This window comes from Arachis ipaensis, chromosome B5 (genome assembly GCF_059453495.1).
Source record: "Arachis ipaensis isolate K30076 ecotype BB chromosome B5, ASM5945349v1, whole genome shotgun sequence".
Taxonomy (NCBI): Eukaryota; Viridiplantae; Streptophyta; class Magnoliopsida; order Fabales; family Fabaceae; genus Arachis; species Arachis ipaensis.
The window spans coordinates 134,332,097-134,351,080 of NC_142440.1; the positions used below are offsets into that span (position 1 = coordinate 134,332,097).

Here is an 18,984-nt window from a genome sequence, read left to right on the forward strand (position 1 = left end):
TCTTAATACCTTGTACCATAGGCACCATGACCTTTGAAAAGGCTCTGTGTGACCTGGGGTCAAGTATAAACCTCATGACACTCTCTGTAATGGAGAAACTAGAGATCTTTGAGGTATAAGCTGCAAGATTCTCACTAGAATTAGCAGACAAATCACGAAAACAGGCTTATGGACTTGTAGAGGATGTTTTAGTGAAGGTTGAAGGCATGTACATCCCTGCTGATTTCATAATCCTAGACACTAGGAAGGATGAAGATGAATCCATCATCTTTGGAAGACCCTTTCTAGCCACAGTAAGAGATGTGATTGATGTGGACAGAGGAGAGTTAGTCCTTCAACTGAATGAGGACTACCTTGTGTTTAAAGCTCAAGGATCTTCTTCTGTAACCATGGAGAGGAAGCATGAAAAGCTTCTCTCAATACAGAGTCAAACAGAGCCCCCACACTCAACTTCTAAGTTTGGTGTTGGGAGGCCAACATTAAGCTCTGAGTCTCTGTGAAGCTCTCTAAGAGCTCACCGTCAAGTTATTGACATTAAAGAAGTGCTTGTTGGGAGGCAACCTAATGTTATCTAATTATATTTATTTATTTTCCATTATTATTTTATATTTTCTTAGGTTGATGATCATGTGAAGTCACAAAAACAACTGAAAAATCAAAAATAGAATGAAAAACAGCATCAAAAATAGCACACCCTGAAGGACAAGCTTACTGGCGTTTAAACGCCAGTAAGGATAGCAGAATGGGCGTTTAACGCCCAGCCTGGCAGCATTCTGGGCGTTAAATGCCAGAATGGGCAGCACTCTGGGCGTTTAACGCCAGAAAGGGCTGTCTGGCATCTAGTTGGCGTTAAACGCCAGAAATGGGCATCTGGCTGGCGTTTAACGCCAGAAATGGGAAGCAGAGTGGCGTTTAACGCCGGGAAAGGTAGCAAGGCTGGCGTTTAACGCCAGGAAAGGTAGCAGGGCTGGCGTTTAACTCCAGGAAAGGTAGCAGAGCTGGCGTTAAATGCCAAAATTGGCACAGAATGGGCGTTTAAACGCCAGAATGGTGCAGGGAGCAGAATTCCTTGACACCTCAGGATCTGTGGACCCCATAGGATCCCCACCTACCCCACCTCTTCTTCTCTCCTCTTCACACCCATCAATACCTCTTCCCCAAATACCCTTCATCTATCAAATCCTACCCTCTTCTCCATACTCTCTCTTCATCACTCACATCCATCCTTCATAAAATCCCACCTACCTTACCATTCAAATTCAAACCATTTCCCTCCTAAACCCTCCCCTTCATGACCGAATTCCCCCTCTCTCCTACCCTATAAATACCCCTCATCACTACCTTCAATTTCACACATCATACACACTACTATCCCCCTTGGCCGAAACCTTCACTACCCTCTATCTCCTCCATTTCTTCTTCTTCTACTAATTTCTTTCTTCTTTTGCTCGAGGACGAGCAAATATTTTAATTTTGGTATGGAAAAAGCTCTGCTTTTTATTTTTTCATAACCACTAATGGCAGCCAAGGCCGGAGAAACCTCTAGAAAGAGGAAAGGGAAGGAAATTGCTTCCACCTCCGAGTCATGAGAGATGGAGAGATTCATCTCAAAGGTCCATCAAGACCACTTCTATGAAGTTGTGGCCAAGAAAAAGGTGATCCTCGAGGTCCCTTTTATGCTAAAAAAGAGTGAATATCTAGAGATCCGACGTGAGATTCGAAGAAGAGGTTGGGAAGCTCTCACCAACCCAATCCAACAAGTCGAGATCTTAATGGTTCAAGAGTTCTATGCCAATGCATGGATCACTAAGAACCATGATCAAAGTGTGAGCCCGAACCCAAAGAATTGGCTCACAATGGTTCGGGAGAATTACTTGGATTTTAGTATGGAAAATGTGAGGTTAGCATTTAACTTGCCAATGATGCAAGAAGATCCTCACCCTTTCACTAGAAGGGTCAACTTTGATCAAAGGTTGGACCAAGTCCTTAGGGACATTTGTGTGGAAGGAGCTCAATGGAAGAGAGACTCAAGAGGCAAGCCAGTTCAACTAAGAAGGCTTGACCTCAAACCCCTGGCTATGGGATAGTTGGAGTTTATCCAACGCTCTATAATTCCTACTAGCAACCGGTCTGAAGTTACAATAGACCGGGCTATCATGATCCATAGTATCATGAATGGAGAGGAAGTAGAAGTTCATGAGATCATATCCCTAGAACTCTATAAGGTGGCGGACAAGCCCTCTACTTTGGCAAGGTTAGCCTTCCCTCATCTCAATTCAGCTAGAATTGTCATAGAGGGAGACATCCTCATTGAAGAGGACAAGCCCATCACTAAGAAAAGGATGGAGCAAACAAGAGAGCCCACTCATGGACCTCAACAAGAGCATGAGGAAATTCCTCATCATGAAATCCCTGAGATGCCTCAAGGGATGCACTTTCCTCCACATAACTATTGGGAGCAACTCAACACCTCTTTAGGAGATTTGAGTTCTAACATGGAGCAACTAAGAGTGGAGCACCAAGAGTACTCCATCATCCTCCATGAAATAAGAGAGGACCAAAAGGCCATGAGAGAGGAGCAACAAAGGCAAGGAAGAGACATAGAGGAGCTCAAGCATTCCATAAGATCTTCAAAAGGAAGAACTAGCCGCCATCACTAAGGTGGACCCGTTCTTTAATTTCCTTGTTCTTATTTTTCTGTTTTTCGATTTTTTATGCTTTATGTTTATCTATGTTTGTGTCTTTATTACATGATCATTAGTGTCTAATGCCTATGCTTTAAAGTTATGAATGTCCTATGAATCCTTCACCTTTCTTAAATAAAAATGTTTTTATTTGCAAAAGAACAAGAAGTACATAGTTTCGAATTCTATCTTGAAATTAGTTTAATTATTTTGATGTGGTGGCAATACCTTTTGTCTTCTGAATGAATGCTTGAACAGTGCATATTTTTTATATTGTTGTTTATGAATGTTAAAATTGTTGGCTCTTGAAAGAATAATGAAAAAGGAGAAATATTATTGATAATCTGAAAAATCATAAAAATTGATTCTTGAAGCAAGAAAAAGCAGTGAAAAACAAAGCTTGCAAAAAAAATGGCGAAAAAAAAAAAGAAAAAGCAAGTAGAAAAAGCCAATAGCCCTTTAAACCAAAAGGCAAGGGTAAAAAGGATCCAAGGCTTTGAGCATTAATGGATAGGAGGGCCCACAGGAATAAAATCCTGGCCTAAGCGGCTAAATCAAGCTATCCCTAACCATGTGCTTGTGGCGTGAAGGTGTCAAGTGAAAATTTTGAGATTGAGCAGTTAAAGTCGTGGTCCAAAGCAAAAAGAGTGTGCTTAAGAGCTTTGGACACCTCTAACTGGGGACTCTAGCAAAGCTGAGTCACAATCTGAAAAGGTTCACCCAGTTATGTGTCTGTGGCATTTATGTATCCGGTGGTAATACTGAAAAACAAAATACTTTGGGTCACGGCCAAGACTCATAAAGTAGCTGTGTTCAAGAATCAACATACTGAACTAGGAGAATCAATGACACTATCTGAATTCTGAGTTCCTATGGATGCCAATCATTCTGAACTTCAAAGGATAAAGTAAGATGCTAAAACTGTTCAGAAGCAAAAAGGCTACAAGTCCCGCTCATCTAATTGAAACTAATTTTCATTGATAAGTTTGGAATTTATTGTATATTCTCTTATTTTTATCCTATTTTGTTTTTAGTTGCTTGGGGACAAGCAACAATTTAAGTTTGGTGTTGTGATGAGCGGATAATTTATACCCTTTTTGGCATTATTTTTACATAGTTTTTAGTATGTTTTAGTCACTTTTTATTATATTTTTATTAGTTTTTATTCAAAAATCACATTTCTGGACTTTACTATGAGTTTGTGTATTTTTCTGTGATTTCAGGTATTTTCTGGCTGAAATTGAGGGACTTGAGCAAAAATCTGATTCAAAGGCTGAAGAAGGACTGCAGATGCTGTTGGATTCTGACCTTCTTGCACTCAAAGTGACTAATTGGCACGCTCTCAATTGCGTTGGAAAGTAGACATCCTGGGCTTTCCATCAATATATAATAGTCCATACTTTGTCCGAGATTTGATAGCCCAAACTGGCGTTCAAATTCAGCCTAAAACATTCTAGCGTAAAACGCCCAAACTGGAACCAAAGCTGGTGTTCAACTCCAAGAACAGCCTAAGGACGAAAAAGCTTCAATGCTCATCCCAAGCACACACCAAGTGGGCCCCGGAAATAGATTTCTACACTATCTGCACTTAGTTACTCATTTTCTGTAACCCTAGGTTACTAGTTTAGTATAAAAAAACTACTTTTAGAGATTTATTTTATCATCTTTGGATCAAATTTAAGTCTTTTCACAATTGTACACGTTTGGAAGCTGGCCTCACGGCCATGCTTAGACCTTTTTCACTTACGTATTTTCTACGGTGGAGTTTCTACACCCCATAGATTAAGGTGTGGAGCTCTACTGTTCTTCATGAATTAATACAAGTACTATTGTTTTTCTTTCAATTCATGCCTACTTCTTCTCCAAGATATACTTTTGTACTTAATTCAGTTAAGTCAGAATGAAGGGGTGACCCGTGACAATCACCCAATCTTCGTTACTCGCTTAGCCAAGATCCGCGTGCCTGACAACCACAAGCGGTCTACATGATGTTCAACGTAGTCATTGGACGACAGCTGGAGTATATTCTCTTGGATATCTAATACACGGACCGAGTCTGTGAGATTAATATCTTCGTGGTATAGGCTAGAATTATGGGCAGCATTCCTGGGATCCAGAAAGTCTAAACCTTGTCTGTGGTATTCTGAGTAGGATCTGGGAAGGGATGACTGTGAAGAGCTTCAAACCTGTGAATGTTGGGCACAGTGACAGTGTGCAAAAGGATCAATGGATCTTATTCCGACGCTAGCAGGAACCGACAGATGATTAGCCGTGCGGTAGCTGTATGTGGTATTTTTCATCCGAGACAAGAAATTCGACATTTGATTAGCCGTGCAGAGATCATACCTGGTATTTTTCACTGAGAGGATCTTACAGCTTGCCATGGAAGGAGGTAACGCATGGTTGGAAGAAGGCAATAAAAAAGCAGAGGTTCGGGAGCAACAAAGCATCTCCAGACGCTTATCTAAAATTTCCACCACTGAATTACATAAGTAACTCTATCTTATTTTATGTTTTATTTATATTTTAATTATCAAAACTTCATAACCATTTGAATCCTCCTGACTAAGATTTACAAGGATGACCATAGCTTGCTTCAAGCCAACAATCTCCGTGGGATCAACCCTTACTCACGTAAGGTATTACTTGGACGACCTAGTGCACTTGCTGGTTAGTTGCATCGGAGTTGTGAAAAGTGTGAATCACAATTTCATGCACCAAATGCATGATATTGATATTAAAACATAAACAGAGTATCAAAGTTATTGAGTACAGTCATCCTAACATAAAACAATTCAAGTGAAACATAGTCCAAAAAAAAACAATAAAAGAAATATTGTCCAATATTACAAGCAGCAGTGAGCAAATCTTTAAGCATCAGAAAGACTGATATCAGAATCAAGATGAGCGTCTTCTCCTTCAGAATGAGCCATCTCCTTCTCCAAGCTCTTAATCAGCAAATAACCCTTTCATGGCACTTGGTCCAGGCCTTCTCATTTTCACAGGCTTGCTTTTAAGCCTCTTTATAAGACCTGACCATCATGCTAGACATGTTGGAGAACTCATTCAGAACATCTTTAATAGTTTCAAAAATCCGAGCAGATTCAGGAGGAAGATTTTCACTTTCACTATCAGAAAACATTGATGCCGTTGAACTGTTGCCCTTTTTACTTTTAACAGAATCGGGAATCCCTCCTCTTTTAATTGTGAAAACCCTCTTCTCAACTGGCTCATTGCTCAAATCCACATTAAAATACTCAAAGATGCAAGTCAGAAATATTCCATATGGGAGATTGGCTTTCTTGTCACTACGGACACAGTCCCACATGTGTTTCACCATAAGATATGCAAATGAAATGGATGCAGAATTTAGAATAGCAAATAGCACAAGAGTGTCACAAATCGTAACTCTTTGGTAAGAACCTCTTTGAGGCATTAAAACATGATTGATAATACGGTGAAGCAAGGCTCTCACAGGGCCGAAGGCTTTATGGGTGAGATTTGTGCCTTCAAGGGCAGAAAAGTTTTCGCATACCCTAGTCAGAGCCACTTGGAGGAAAACCCCAACATGGTTATCCCATTTACCAGACATGTAAGCCCTAGCTCTTTCATCTTGGTACCCCAAAGCCACACTTACAGTATCACGATTCAAAGTGAGGTGAACCTTTTTAACATATGAATGTAATGCACCATCATGAAACATTATATTTGCATAAAATTCTCGAACCAAGTTCAGATAAACTGGTTTTTGAATTTTGGAAAGAGGAGCCCATTTGAGATCATCAAAAAATGCGGTGAAATCAATTCATTTTTCACAAAGATTTTTCAGATTTACCACATAAGAAGCACAAAGGTGACGATTCACCAAAACTTGAGAGTGAAATTCAAAAGCAGCGCAAGATATGAAACAGGCAAGATCAAAGTGGGAGTGGCTTTTACCATATTTGTTTTTGAAATCCAATGAGTCCAAGTTTGAGGGTTCTCTGGTGTCATGAAGAACTGGCCTTTTTGAACGTTGAAACCGACTTGAGGGATGAGGGGTGGAACGCCGAGGTGGTGGTGACTGTTGTGGAGATAGAAGCGGTGATTCTTCTTCCTCTTCAGGGACTTGATTCTTTCCCTTAGTATTCCTTTTAGATGAAGCAGCTTCCTGCCTTGATGTCGCCCTTGCATGGGTTCCCTTATGTGCCATGGAATCTGTTGAGTGAGAAGAGGGTGAAGGGGATGAGTGGGAGTGAATGTGAATGTGTGTGTGTGATTGAGGATCCTTGGAAGATGGAGGATTTTTTATAATGGGGGTTTGGCTGCTTCTGTGAGTGGCAAGCTTCTTTCTCATGATGAGGGAAGTGAAGTGGAGAGGGAGATGTTGAAGAGAGGCCGAATAGTGTGGAAGGTGGAAAGAGGTTAGACCACAATAAATGCTTAGTGGAGAAAATCTCATTTAAAGCCCCAATGTTCAGTCTCCCCCTGCTTAAAGACTTGTTCGTCATGTGCCCAGATTTGTCTTTCTGCTGCCTACGAGACAAAAACCAACAGAGGCATAAAAATCATATTTTTTTCAACAAAACTCAAATCCATCATTCCCAAACTATTTCTTAATGAATAGAATCTATCTTCATATAGTGGTTTAGTGAAGATGTCAGCAAGTTGCTCTTCAGATTTTACAAATTGGATATCAATAGTACCCTTTTGCACATGTTCCTTAATAAAGTGATATCGAACCTCAATGTGCTTGGTTCTAAAGTACAGTACAGGATTTTTTGAAATGTTTATTGCACTCATGTTATCACAAAACAGAGGTATACTATTGATTTTCAATTTGTAATCTTCCAATTGAGTTTTTAACCAAATTAATTAAGAGCAACATGCAGCGACTGATATATATTCAGCTTCAGCCGTGGACAGAGTAACTGTGGCTTGCTTCTTGCTTGACCACATGTTTAGTGAACTTCCAAGGAAACAACACATTCCGGAAGTGTTTCTTCTATCCACTCGGTCTCCCACATAATCTGCATCACAAAAACCTACTGTACAAAATTCATTAGATTTTGGATACCACAAGCCAAGATAACATGTGCCCTTAATGTATCTAATGGTTCTTTTAACGGCCGAAAGATGGAATTCTTTTGGGTAAGATTAAAACCTTGAGCACACACCTATACTTTGAATAATATCCGGCCTAGAGGATGTAAGATACATGAGGGATCCTATCATTCCTCTATACTTTGTTTCATCCACATCTTTCCCATTTTCATCCTTGTCAAGTTTTGTGTTAGGATGCATGGGAGTTCCCATTGGTTTGAAATTTTCAAGACCAAATTTCTTGATTAACTCTTTGGCATATTTACCTTGGTGAATAAAAATACCACTAGGAGTTTTTTTTAATTTGAAGATCAAGAACGAAGGTCAATTCACCAATTAAACTCATTTCAAACTCACTAGTTATAAGTTTTCCAAACTCTTCACACAAGGCTTCATTGGCCAAAACAAACACAATGTCATCCACATAAAATTGAACAAGCAAGATATCATGATTAGATTCTTTTATAAACAAAGTAGTATCGGTGGTTCCCCTTTGAAAATTGTTTTCTAACAAGAAGGCACTAAGCCTTTCATACCAAGCTCTTGGAGCTTGCCTAAGGTCATAAAGAGCCTTTGATAGTTTAAAAACATGATTTGGAAACTCTCTACTTTTAAAACCAGGGGGTTGAGCCACAAATACTTTCCTATCTATAAAACCATTAAGAAAAGCACATTTGACATCCATTTAAAATATTTTAAAACCCTTGTGGGCAGCATAGGCAAAAAGCAACCTAATTGCTTCCATTCTTGCTACCAGAGCAAAAGACTCATCAAAATCAATACCTTCCTCTTGATCGTAACCTTGGGCCACTAATCTAGCCTTGCTATGAACAACACCACCATCCTCACCCAATTTATTTTTGAAAATCCATATTGTACCGGTTACCTTTTTACAATTTGGATTTGGCACAAGAGTCCAAACCTCATTCTTTTCAAATTGAGCTAGCTCTTCCTCCATGGCTTTAACCCATGAGGGATCTTCAAGAGCTTGATTCACATTGTGAGGTTCCAATTGGGACAAGAAGGCAACATTGCTTGGTTCCACTTGTCTCTTGCTTGAGGATCTAGTGGTTATGCCTTGGGAAGGATCACTAATGATGAAGTCATGAGGGTAACCCTTCAAAAACTTCTATTCTCGTGGCCTTTGAGGAAAGGTTCTGCCTTGCTGAGTTTTAGTAGACAACTCTGTTTTGGATTCTTTGGCTTGTTCAGGAGACAAAATAGAAATGTCTTCTTTATTCTGACGAGACATTTTTGGACAGACAGGTTCAACAGTTGGGACAGACTTGGAATTATCTTGACTGGCTTCTTGGTTCACATCAGTTTCATAACCTGCATCATCTTCTAACACAGCACTTAGAATAGAGTTAGAATCACAAAAGGACACATGTATGGATTTCTCTATTGTTCTATGTTCTTTGATGTAAATCCTAAATGCTTTGCTAGTGGTGGAGTATCCAACAAACATTCCTTCATAGGATTTTGGATCAAATTTTCCAAGATTTTCTTTATTGTTAAATACAAAATATTTGCATCCAAAAATATGGAAATACTTAAGATTAGGTGGGGTTACTTTCCAAAGCTCATATGGAGTTTTCTTTAAACCTTTTCTAATGATGCATGGTTCTATTAAGAATATAGCAAGCTGTGTTTACAGCTTCTGCCCACAAATATTTTGGTACATCATTTTCACAAAGCATTGCCCTAGTCATTTCTTGAAGGCTTCTATTCCTTCTTTCAACTACCCCATTTTGTTGAGGAGTTCTAGGATATGAAAAGTTATGAGCAATACCAAAATCATCACAAAATTTTTTAAAATCTTGATTTTCAAACTCCTTCCCATGATCACTTCTCAAGTGGGCAATTTTTAAATCTTTTTCATTTTGGATCTTTTTACAAAGAGAAGAAAAGGCATGAAATGCATCATTTTTGTGAGCTAGGAAAAGAACCCAATCGAATCTAGAGTAATCATCCACAACCACCAAACCATAATGTTTACCACCCAAACTTTGAGTTCTAGTTGGATTAAAAAGATCAATATGCAACATTTCTAATAGTCTCTTAGTGCAAATTCCATCTTTTGGTTTAAAAGAAGATCTTACTTGTTTGCCTAGTTGACAAGCATCACAAGTAATATCCTTATCAAATTTAATATTAGGAATTCCTCTAACCAAGTTTTTCTTAACAAGCTTAGAAATTTGGTACATGCTTGCATGACCCAATTTCTTATGCCAAAGCCATTTTTCATATTCAATAGAAGTAAAACATGTTAATTTTTGATCTTTTAAATCCTCTATAGTTAATTCATACACATTATTATATCTTTTTGCTTCAAACAAAATTTCACCGAATTTTTCACAAATAACCAAGCAATCCAATTTTCTAAAAATAACCTTATAACCAAGATCACACAATTGGCTAATGCTTAGTAGATTGTGCTTTAATCCATCAACAAGCAAAACATCATTAATGAAAGAAGAGAAATTCTTACCCACTTTACCTATGGCCACTATTTTTCCTTTTTCATTGTCACCAAAAGTAACAAAGCCTCCATCATACTCATCAAGCTTGATGAAGAATTCTGACTTTCCGGTCATATGCCTAGAGCACCCACTATCCATATACCACATGTTGTCTTTTCTCTTGGATGCTAGGCAAACCTATAAAACAAGCTTAAGTGACCTTAGGTATCCAAATCTTTTTGGATCCTTTGATGTCAAACCATCTTCTTTGTCTCAAGCCATTATAATCACACACAATTTTGTAAACTTTATCTCCAATCATCTTTTCTCTTATGAAACACTGAATAGGAAAGTGTCCATCTCGATTGCATAATCTACAAAATTTATGAGTCGCTATTTTTCTAAAGCTTGTTGGGTTTTGAAATCTTATGTCATCCGAAGTGGATGCCATGTTGGTAAAAGAGGATTTTTCAATGAATTTTTCAGATTTGTGAAAACCCAAACCAGCTTTATCATAAAGAGATTTTTGGCTAGCCAAGAGTTGATTTAAATTTTCAGAACTTTGAGCAAAACTAGCTTAGTCCTCTTTAAGTCTTTTTATCTCTTTATGCAGCCACTCATTTTCTTCAAAGTAATTCAGATTTGCCGTCACAGAATGATGATATTCACAACTTTTAAGTTCAGCTTTTAACCGCTTGTTTTTCTCAACAAGATCTACTGTAATTTTGGCTTCCCTTAATTTATCTTTAAGAAAACTATTTTAAGCTTTTAGTATTTCTATTTGAGACTCAAGATCTTGGTTTTCATTTAAGAAACATTTAATCTTTTCTGAAAGATGATCAATCATAAGATGAAGGTCTTCAGTTGAAGGATCAAGATATACTACCTGCTCTACATGATCAGCCATGAGACAGGTTTGAGATTTGGTTTCAGATTCTTCATCCTCATCAGAGTCATTTTCCAAGTCTTCCCAAGATGCCATGAGACCTTTTTTCTTTCCTCTTTTCGGCTTGTCTTCCTTCTTCAGTTTTGGACAATCAGACTTGAAGTGCCCAGCTTCTTTACAGTTATAACAGATCACTTTACTGAGATCCCTCTTTTGCTTCCTTGAGCTGCCTCCTTTGTTTCGTTCCTTCAGCTTCACTATTTTCCTGAATTTCTTAGCAAACAAAACAAATTCATTTTCAGATGAGTTATCACTGGATTCATCATCCAGAGGTTTAGTAATAGGTTTGAGAGCAATTCCTTTCTTTTTTGTATCTCTTTTTAAATATATATTTTCAAAAGCAAGTAAATTTCCTCTCAAATCATCATAAGTCATAGAATCAATGTTACTACTCTCAGCTATCACTATTGCTTTGGTTTTTCACTCTTTTGTGAGACATCTCAATATTCTCCTTACAAGCACAGATTCAGAATATGTGATCTCCATAGCATCTATGCCAGTGATGATAACGTTGAATCTTTCAAACATTTCAACAATCATCTCTCCTTCCTTCATTAAGAACATTTCATATTCTCTGTTTAGCATGTCTATTCTGGATCTTTTGACTTGGGTTATGACTTTATGAGTAACTTGAAGTTTGTCTCAGATTTTCTTTGTTGTTGTGCATCTTGATACCCATTGGTATTCCTCAAAGCTGACCGCACAGTTTAGCAAGTTGACTGCTTTGGCATTGAGCTCTACTTTCTTTCTGTCATCATAATTCCAATCAGCTTCACCTTTGAGAGTAACCACACCATCAGCTCCTGTAGTGGTTGGAAATTGTGGACCTTCCAAGATTATCTTCTAAAGTCTGTAATCTACAGATTGAACAAATATCTTCATTCTTTCTTTCCAGTAACTGTAGTTCTTTCCATTAAAGAATGGAGGTCTGTTGCTTGACTGCCCTTCTGTCAGAGTATAGGACACCAGATTTGAGCCACTGTTGTCCGCCATCAAGATCTTTTTTCCAAGCTGCAAAGCTTGATCTCTTTGAGACCAAGCTCTGATACCAATTGATGGTAATCAGTGGCTAAGAGAAGGGGGGTTGAATCTTAGCCCCTCTTTGCTGAGTATTAATTGCTTCTTTTTCAAAGAAATTTTAGGAGATATTTCTGTTTTTGTCTCATAACTAGTCAAGAGACATTTTCTTTTTGTCTCGTAACCGGTTAGGAGATATTTTTCATTTTTGTCTCCTACGCAACAGAAACAGAATAGGAGTAGAAGAGAAAGAGAGAATCACACCCAGAAGTAACATGGTTCAGCTGCTAAGTGCAATGCAGCCTACATCCAGTCTCCATCACAACTGTGATAGAATTTTACTATAATCATCAGATTACATACACCAATTCTTCCCTAGAAACTACCAATTCCTATCTGGGATAAATCCAGATTCTATCCCCAAATCTGAACTTGACTTGGACACCTATCAAGCTTTCAACCGCAAAGTGCTAACCCAACTTGCAAGAGAATCTCCACAGGATCATAAAACACAACATACAGATGTACAAAGAAACTCTTAGACATCTATGGCTTTTTTCTTTAATTTTGCTCTCTCTGCCTTTTTCCTCTCACTGGCTTTTTGTTACAAACCTCACTCTGTTTGCCTTTTACCATGAGACTCAGACAGACAAAACTAAAGAAGAGAAAACAAAATGAAACTCATTGAAGGAGAAGAACTCTGTTAGCTTAGGATAGCTATGAAAACTCTGTGCTTTCTCTCCTTGATCTCAACCCTTGTCCATTCACCCTTATTATAGAAGGGGAAGCTTCCAAGGTTGAAACCGGTTCAACCAAGCCAGCAACATCTTCTCCAACAAACAGCAGCGGTTCAGATAGAGAGAAGAGAGAGGAAAAACCGAAATCAAATCAACATGCATGTACCTCTCTCAACCCTTTTCATCAAGTTCCTTCACTCTGAGCCCTTGATTTTGACTTTGGCTCCAAGAAAGAATTCTGACCCTTGATGAACCTATGGTCCTTGACAGCTCCTTCCTTTCTATTTTTGCTTCTTCCTTTTCGTAGCTCCAATAGCTATCTTCTCTCTTGGAATAACAAAAATGAAAATGAGCTTTACCCACTAAGATCTTTTTCTCTAACCGAGATGGATCTTTCCTATCTTTGGTATGGAAGATCTTGAAGCTTGATGAGCGGATAATTTATACGCTTTTTGACATTGTTTTTAGTATGTTTTTAGTAGGATCTAGTTACTTTTAGGGATATTTTTAATAGATTTTGTGTTAAATTCACATTTCTGGACTTTACTATGAGTTTGTGTATTTTTCTGTGATTTCAGGTATTTTCTGGCTGAAATTGAGGGACTTGAGCAAAAATCAGATTCAGAGGTTGAAAAAGGACTGCTGATGCTGTTGGATTCTGACCTCCCTGCACTCAAAGTGGATTTTCTGGAGCTACAGAACTCGAAATGGCGCGCTTCCAATTGCGTTGGAAAGTAGACATCCAGGGCTTTCCAGCAATATATAATAGTTCATACTTTGGCCAAGAATAGACGACATAAACTGGCGTTCAACACCAGCTTTCTACCCAAATCTGGCGTCCAGCGCCAAAAAAGGATCCAAAACCAGAGTTGAACGCCCAAACTGGCACAAAAACTGGCGTTCAACTCCACAAATGGCCTCTGCACGTGCAACACTTAAGCTCAGCCCAAACACACACCAAGTGGGCCCCGGAAGTGGATTTATACATCAAATACTTACTCATGTAAACCCTAGTAGCTAGTTTTTTTATAAATAGGACCTCTTACTATTGTATTAGGCATCTTTGGATTACCTTATGATCCTTTGATCACGTTTTAGGGGGCTGGCCATCTCGGCCATGCCTGGACCTTCACTTCTGTATTTTTAACGGTAGAGTTTCTACACTCCATAGATTAAGGTGTGGAGCTCTGCTGTTCCTCAAAGATTAATGCAAAGTACCACTGTTTTCTATTTAATTCTTCTTATTTCGCTTCTAAGATATCCATTCGCACCCAAGAACGTGATGAAGGTGATGATTATGTGTGACGCTCATCATCCTTCTCCCTTATGAACGCGTGCCTGACAAACACTTCTGTTCTACATGAATTAAGCTAGAAGGAATATCTCTTAGATCTCCTAACCAGAATCTTCGTGGCGTAAGCTAGAATGATGGCGGCATTCAAGAGAATCCGGAAGGTCTAAACCTTGTCTGTGGTATTCCGAGTAGGATTCAATGATTGAATGACTGTGACGAGCTCCTAACTCGCGATTGCAGGGCGTTAGTGACAGACGCAAAAGGATAGTAAATCCTATTCCAGCATGATCGAGAACCGACAGATGAATAGCCGTGCCGTGACAGGGTGCGTGAGCATATTATTCACTGAGAGGATAAGATGAAGCCATTGACAAGGGTGATGCCTCCAGACGATTAGCCGTGCCGTGACAGGGCATTGGATCATTTTCCCGAGAGATGACCGAAAGTAGCCATTGACAGTGGTGATGTATCACATAAAGCCAGCCATGGAAAGGAGTAAGACTGATTGGATGAAGATAGCAGGAAAGCAGAGGTTCAGAGGAACGAAAAGCATCTCCATTCGCTTATCTGAAATTCCTACCAATGAATTACATAAGTATCTCTATCCCTATTTTACTATATAATATTCGAAAACACCATTATCACTTTATATCTGCCTGACTGAGATTTACAAGGTGACCATAGCTTGCTTCATACCAACAATCTCCGTGGGATTCGACCCTTACTCACGTAAGGTATTATTTGGACGACCCAGTGCACTTGCTGGTTAGTTGTATCGAAGTTGTGACAATTATGAATTAAGATCAGAGCACCAAGCTTTGGAGCCATTACCAGGATTTGTTCGAGCCTGGAGATCACAATTTCGTGCACCAAGTTTTTGGCGCCGTTGCCGGGGATTGTTTGAGTTTGGACAACTAACGGTTCATCTTGTTGCTCAGATTAGGTAATTTTCTTTTTATTTTATTTTCAAAAAATTTTTTCAAAAATATTTCTAAAATTTTCTCATCTGTTTTCGAAAAAAAAAATTGTTTTCAAAAATAAATTATTCTATGGCTTCAGAATTTTTAAGAATGAATTCTAGCGTTTCATGAAGCATGTTGAAGCCTGGCTAGCTGTAAAGCCATGTCTCAATCCTTATACCCAAGAGAAGAGCTTCTTTATCTTTCTTAGCCAATTGGCTGTTGAATGTAAGGAATGTCAGACTTGTCATGTCTGAGTTACATGCTAAAGCTTGGCTGGCTATTAAGCCATGCCTGACCCTTTGATTGGAGCTTTAGAGCATAAGATTCCTGGAATTCATATTAAAAATTTTGGAATCCTTATTTTTCTTTTTCAAAATAATTTTTCGAAAAATATAAAATAAAAATCCAAAAAAAATTAGAAAATCACAAAAATCAAAAATATTTCATGTTTCTTGTTTGAGTCTTGAGTCATATCATAAGTTTGGTGTCAATTGCATGTGCATCTTGCATTTTTCGAAAATTTCATGCATTCATGGTGTTCTTCATGATCTTCAAGTTGTTCTTGGTAAGTCTTCTTGTTTGATCTTGATGATTTTTTGTTTTGTGTCTTTTCATGTTTATCATATGCATTCTTGAATTCTTAGTGCGTAAGCATTAAAGAATTCTAAGTTTGGTGTCTTGCATGTTTTCTTTGCATTAAAATTTTTTTCAAAAATTGTGTCTATGATGTTCATCTTGACATTCATGGTGTTCTTGGTGTTCATCTTGACATTCATAGCATTCTTGCATGCATTCATTGTTTTGATCTAAAAATTTCATGCATTGCATAATTTTCATGTTTTCATAAAAATTTCAAAAATCAAAAAAATATCTTTCCCTTTTTCTCTCATCAAATTCGAAAATTTGAGTTGACTTTTTCAAAAGTTTTTAAAATCAAATTGTTTCTTATGAGTCAAATCAAATTTTCAATTTGAAAATCTTATCTTTTTCAAAATCTTTTTCAAAAATCAAATCTTTTTCAAAATCCTTAGTTATTTTCGAAAATTCCAAAAATCTTTTTCAAAAATCTTTTTCTTATTTTTATATCAAATTTTCGAAAATAACATAATCAATTAATGTTTTGATTCAAAAATTTGAAGTTTGTTACTTGCTTGTTAAGAAAGATTCAAACTTTAAGTTCTAGAATCATATCTTGTGATTTCTTGTGAATCAAGTCATTAATTGAGAATTTAAAAATCAAATCTTTTTCAAAACTAATTTCTATCATATCTTTTCAAAAAAATATCTTCTTATCTTATCTTTTTCAAAATTTGATTTCAAAATATCTTCTCTAACTTCCCAACTTCTTATCTTTTCAAATTTGTTTCAACTAACTAACTAACTTTTTGTTTGTTTCTTAACTTTTTCAAAACTACCTAACTAACTCTCTCTCTCTAATTTTCGAAAATATCTTCCCTCTTTTTCAAAAATTTCTTTTTTATTAACTAATTATTTTTATTTTTTATATAAAAAAAAATTTTCGAAAAAAAAATACTAACATCTTTCCTTCAACTCTCCAAAAATCCGAACCCCCTCTCTCTGAGTTCAGATTTTCTTCCCTTCTTTTCTTCTACTAACACAAGGATCCCTATACTGTGGTATAAAGGATCCATATTATTATTACTATTTTTTCTGTGCCATCTTCTTTGTCATATGAGCAGGAGCAAGGACAAGAACATTCTTGTTAAAGCAGATCCAGAACCTAAAAGGACTCTGAAGGAAAAATTAAGAGAAGCTAAAATACAACAATCCAAAAATAACCTTTCAGAAATTTTCAAACAGGAAAAGGAGATGGCAGCCGAAAATAATAATAATATAAGGAAGATGCTTGGTGACTTCACTGCACCTAATTCCAATTTACATGGAAGAAGCATCTCCATTCCTGCCATTGGAGCAAACAACTTTGAGCTGAAACCTCAATTAGTTTCTCTGATGCAGCAGAACTGCAAGTTTCATGGACTTCCATCTGAAGATCCATTTCAGTTCTTAACTGAATTCTTGCAGATATGTGATACTGTTAAGACTAATGGAGTAGATCCTGAAGTCAACAGGCTCATGCTTTTCCCTTTTGCTGTAAGAGACAGAGCTAGATTATGGTTGGATTCTCAACCCAAAGACAGCCTGAACTCTTGGGATAAGCTGGTCACGGCTTTCTTAGCCAAGTACTTTCTTCTTTAAAAGCTGAGCAAGCTTAGAGCTGATGTTCAAACCTTCAGACAGAAAGAAGGTGAATCCCTCTATGAAGCTTGGGAAAGATACAAACAGTTGACCAAAAAGTGTCCTTCTGACATGCTTTCAGAATGGACCATCCTGGATATATTCTATGATGGTTTATCTGAGCTATCAAAGATGTCACTGGAAACTTCTGCAGGTGGATCCATTCACCTAAAGAAAACGCCTGCAGAAGCTCAAGAACTCATTGACATGGTTGCTAATAACCAGTTCATGTACACTTCTGAAAGGAATCCTGTGAATAATGGGACGCCTACGAAGAAGGGAGTTCTTGAGGTTGATACTCTGAATGCCATATTGGCTCAGAATAAAATATTGACTCAGCAAGTCAATATGATCTCTCAGAGTCTGCATGGAATGCAAGCTGCATCCAACAGTACTCAAGAGGCATCCTCTGAAGAAGAAGCCTATGATCCTGAGAACCCTGCATTAGCAGAGGTAAATTACTTAGGTGAACCTTATGAAAACACCTATAACTCAACATGGAGAAATCATCCAAATTTCTCATGGAAGGATCAAAAGCCCCAACAAGGCTTTAATAATGGTGGAAGAAACAGGTTTAACAACAGCAAGCCTTTTCCATCATCAACTCAGCAACAGACAGAGAACTCTGAACAAAATGCTTCTAATTTAGCAAATCTAGTCTCTGATCTATCTAAAGCCACTGTAAGTTTCATGAATGAAACAAGGTCTTCCATTAGAAATCTGGAAGCACAAGTGGGTCAGCTGAGTAAAAGGATCACTGAAATCCCTCCTAGTACTCTCCCAAGCAATACAGAAGAGAATCCAAAAGGAGAGTGCAAGGCCATTGACATAAGCGCCATGGCCGAACCTGTGAGGAGAGGAGAGGACGTGAATCCCAAGGAGGAAGACCTCCTGGGACGTCCAGTGACCAATAAGGAGCTTCCCTCTGAGGAACCAAAGGACTCTAAGGCTCATCTAGAGACCATAGAGATTCCATTGAACCTCCTTATGCCCTTCATGAGTTCTGATGAGTATTCCTCTTCTGAAGAGAATGAGGATGTTACTGAAGAGCAAACTGCCAAGTTTCTTGGTGCAATCATGAAGCTGAATGCCAAATTGTTTGGCATTGATGCTAGGGAAGTTGAACCTCCCTTGTTCATCAATGAACTAAGTGATCTGGATCAACTGACATTGCCTCAGAAGAGATAGGATCCTGGAAAGTTCATAATACCCTGTACCATAGGCACCATGATCTTTAAGGCTCTGTGTGACCTTGGTTCAGGAATAAACCTCATGCCCCTCTCTGTAATAGAGAAACTGGGAATCTATGGGGTGCAAGCTGCTAAAATCTCACTAGAGATGGCAGACAGCTCAAGAAAACAGGCTTATGGACAAGTAGAAGATGTATTAGTAAAGGTTGAGGGCCTTTACATACCTACTGATTTCATAGTCCTGGATACTGGAAAGGAAGAGGATGAATCCATCATCCTAGGAAGACCTTTCCTGGCCAAAGCAAGAGCTGTGATTGATGTTGACAGAGGTGAAATATTCCTTCAATGGAATGA

At 38.1% G+C, this 18,984-nt stretch overlaps 1 non-coding gene across 1 annotated transcript; it reads right to left on the minus strand.

Annotated features, from left to right (window-relative positions):
* Nucleotides 1-17,410: 17,410 nt before the first annotated feature.
* Nucleotides 17,411-17,518, minus strand: LOC148565854 (small nucleolar RNA R71). Its single transcript, XR_015884248.1, has one exon. It is a non-coding gene; the product is annotated as a small nucleolar RNA R71 (small nucleolar RNA).
* Nucleotides 17,519-18,984: the final 1,466 nt, after the last annotated feature.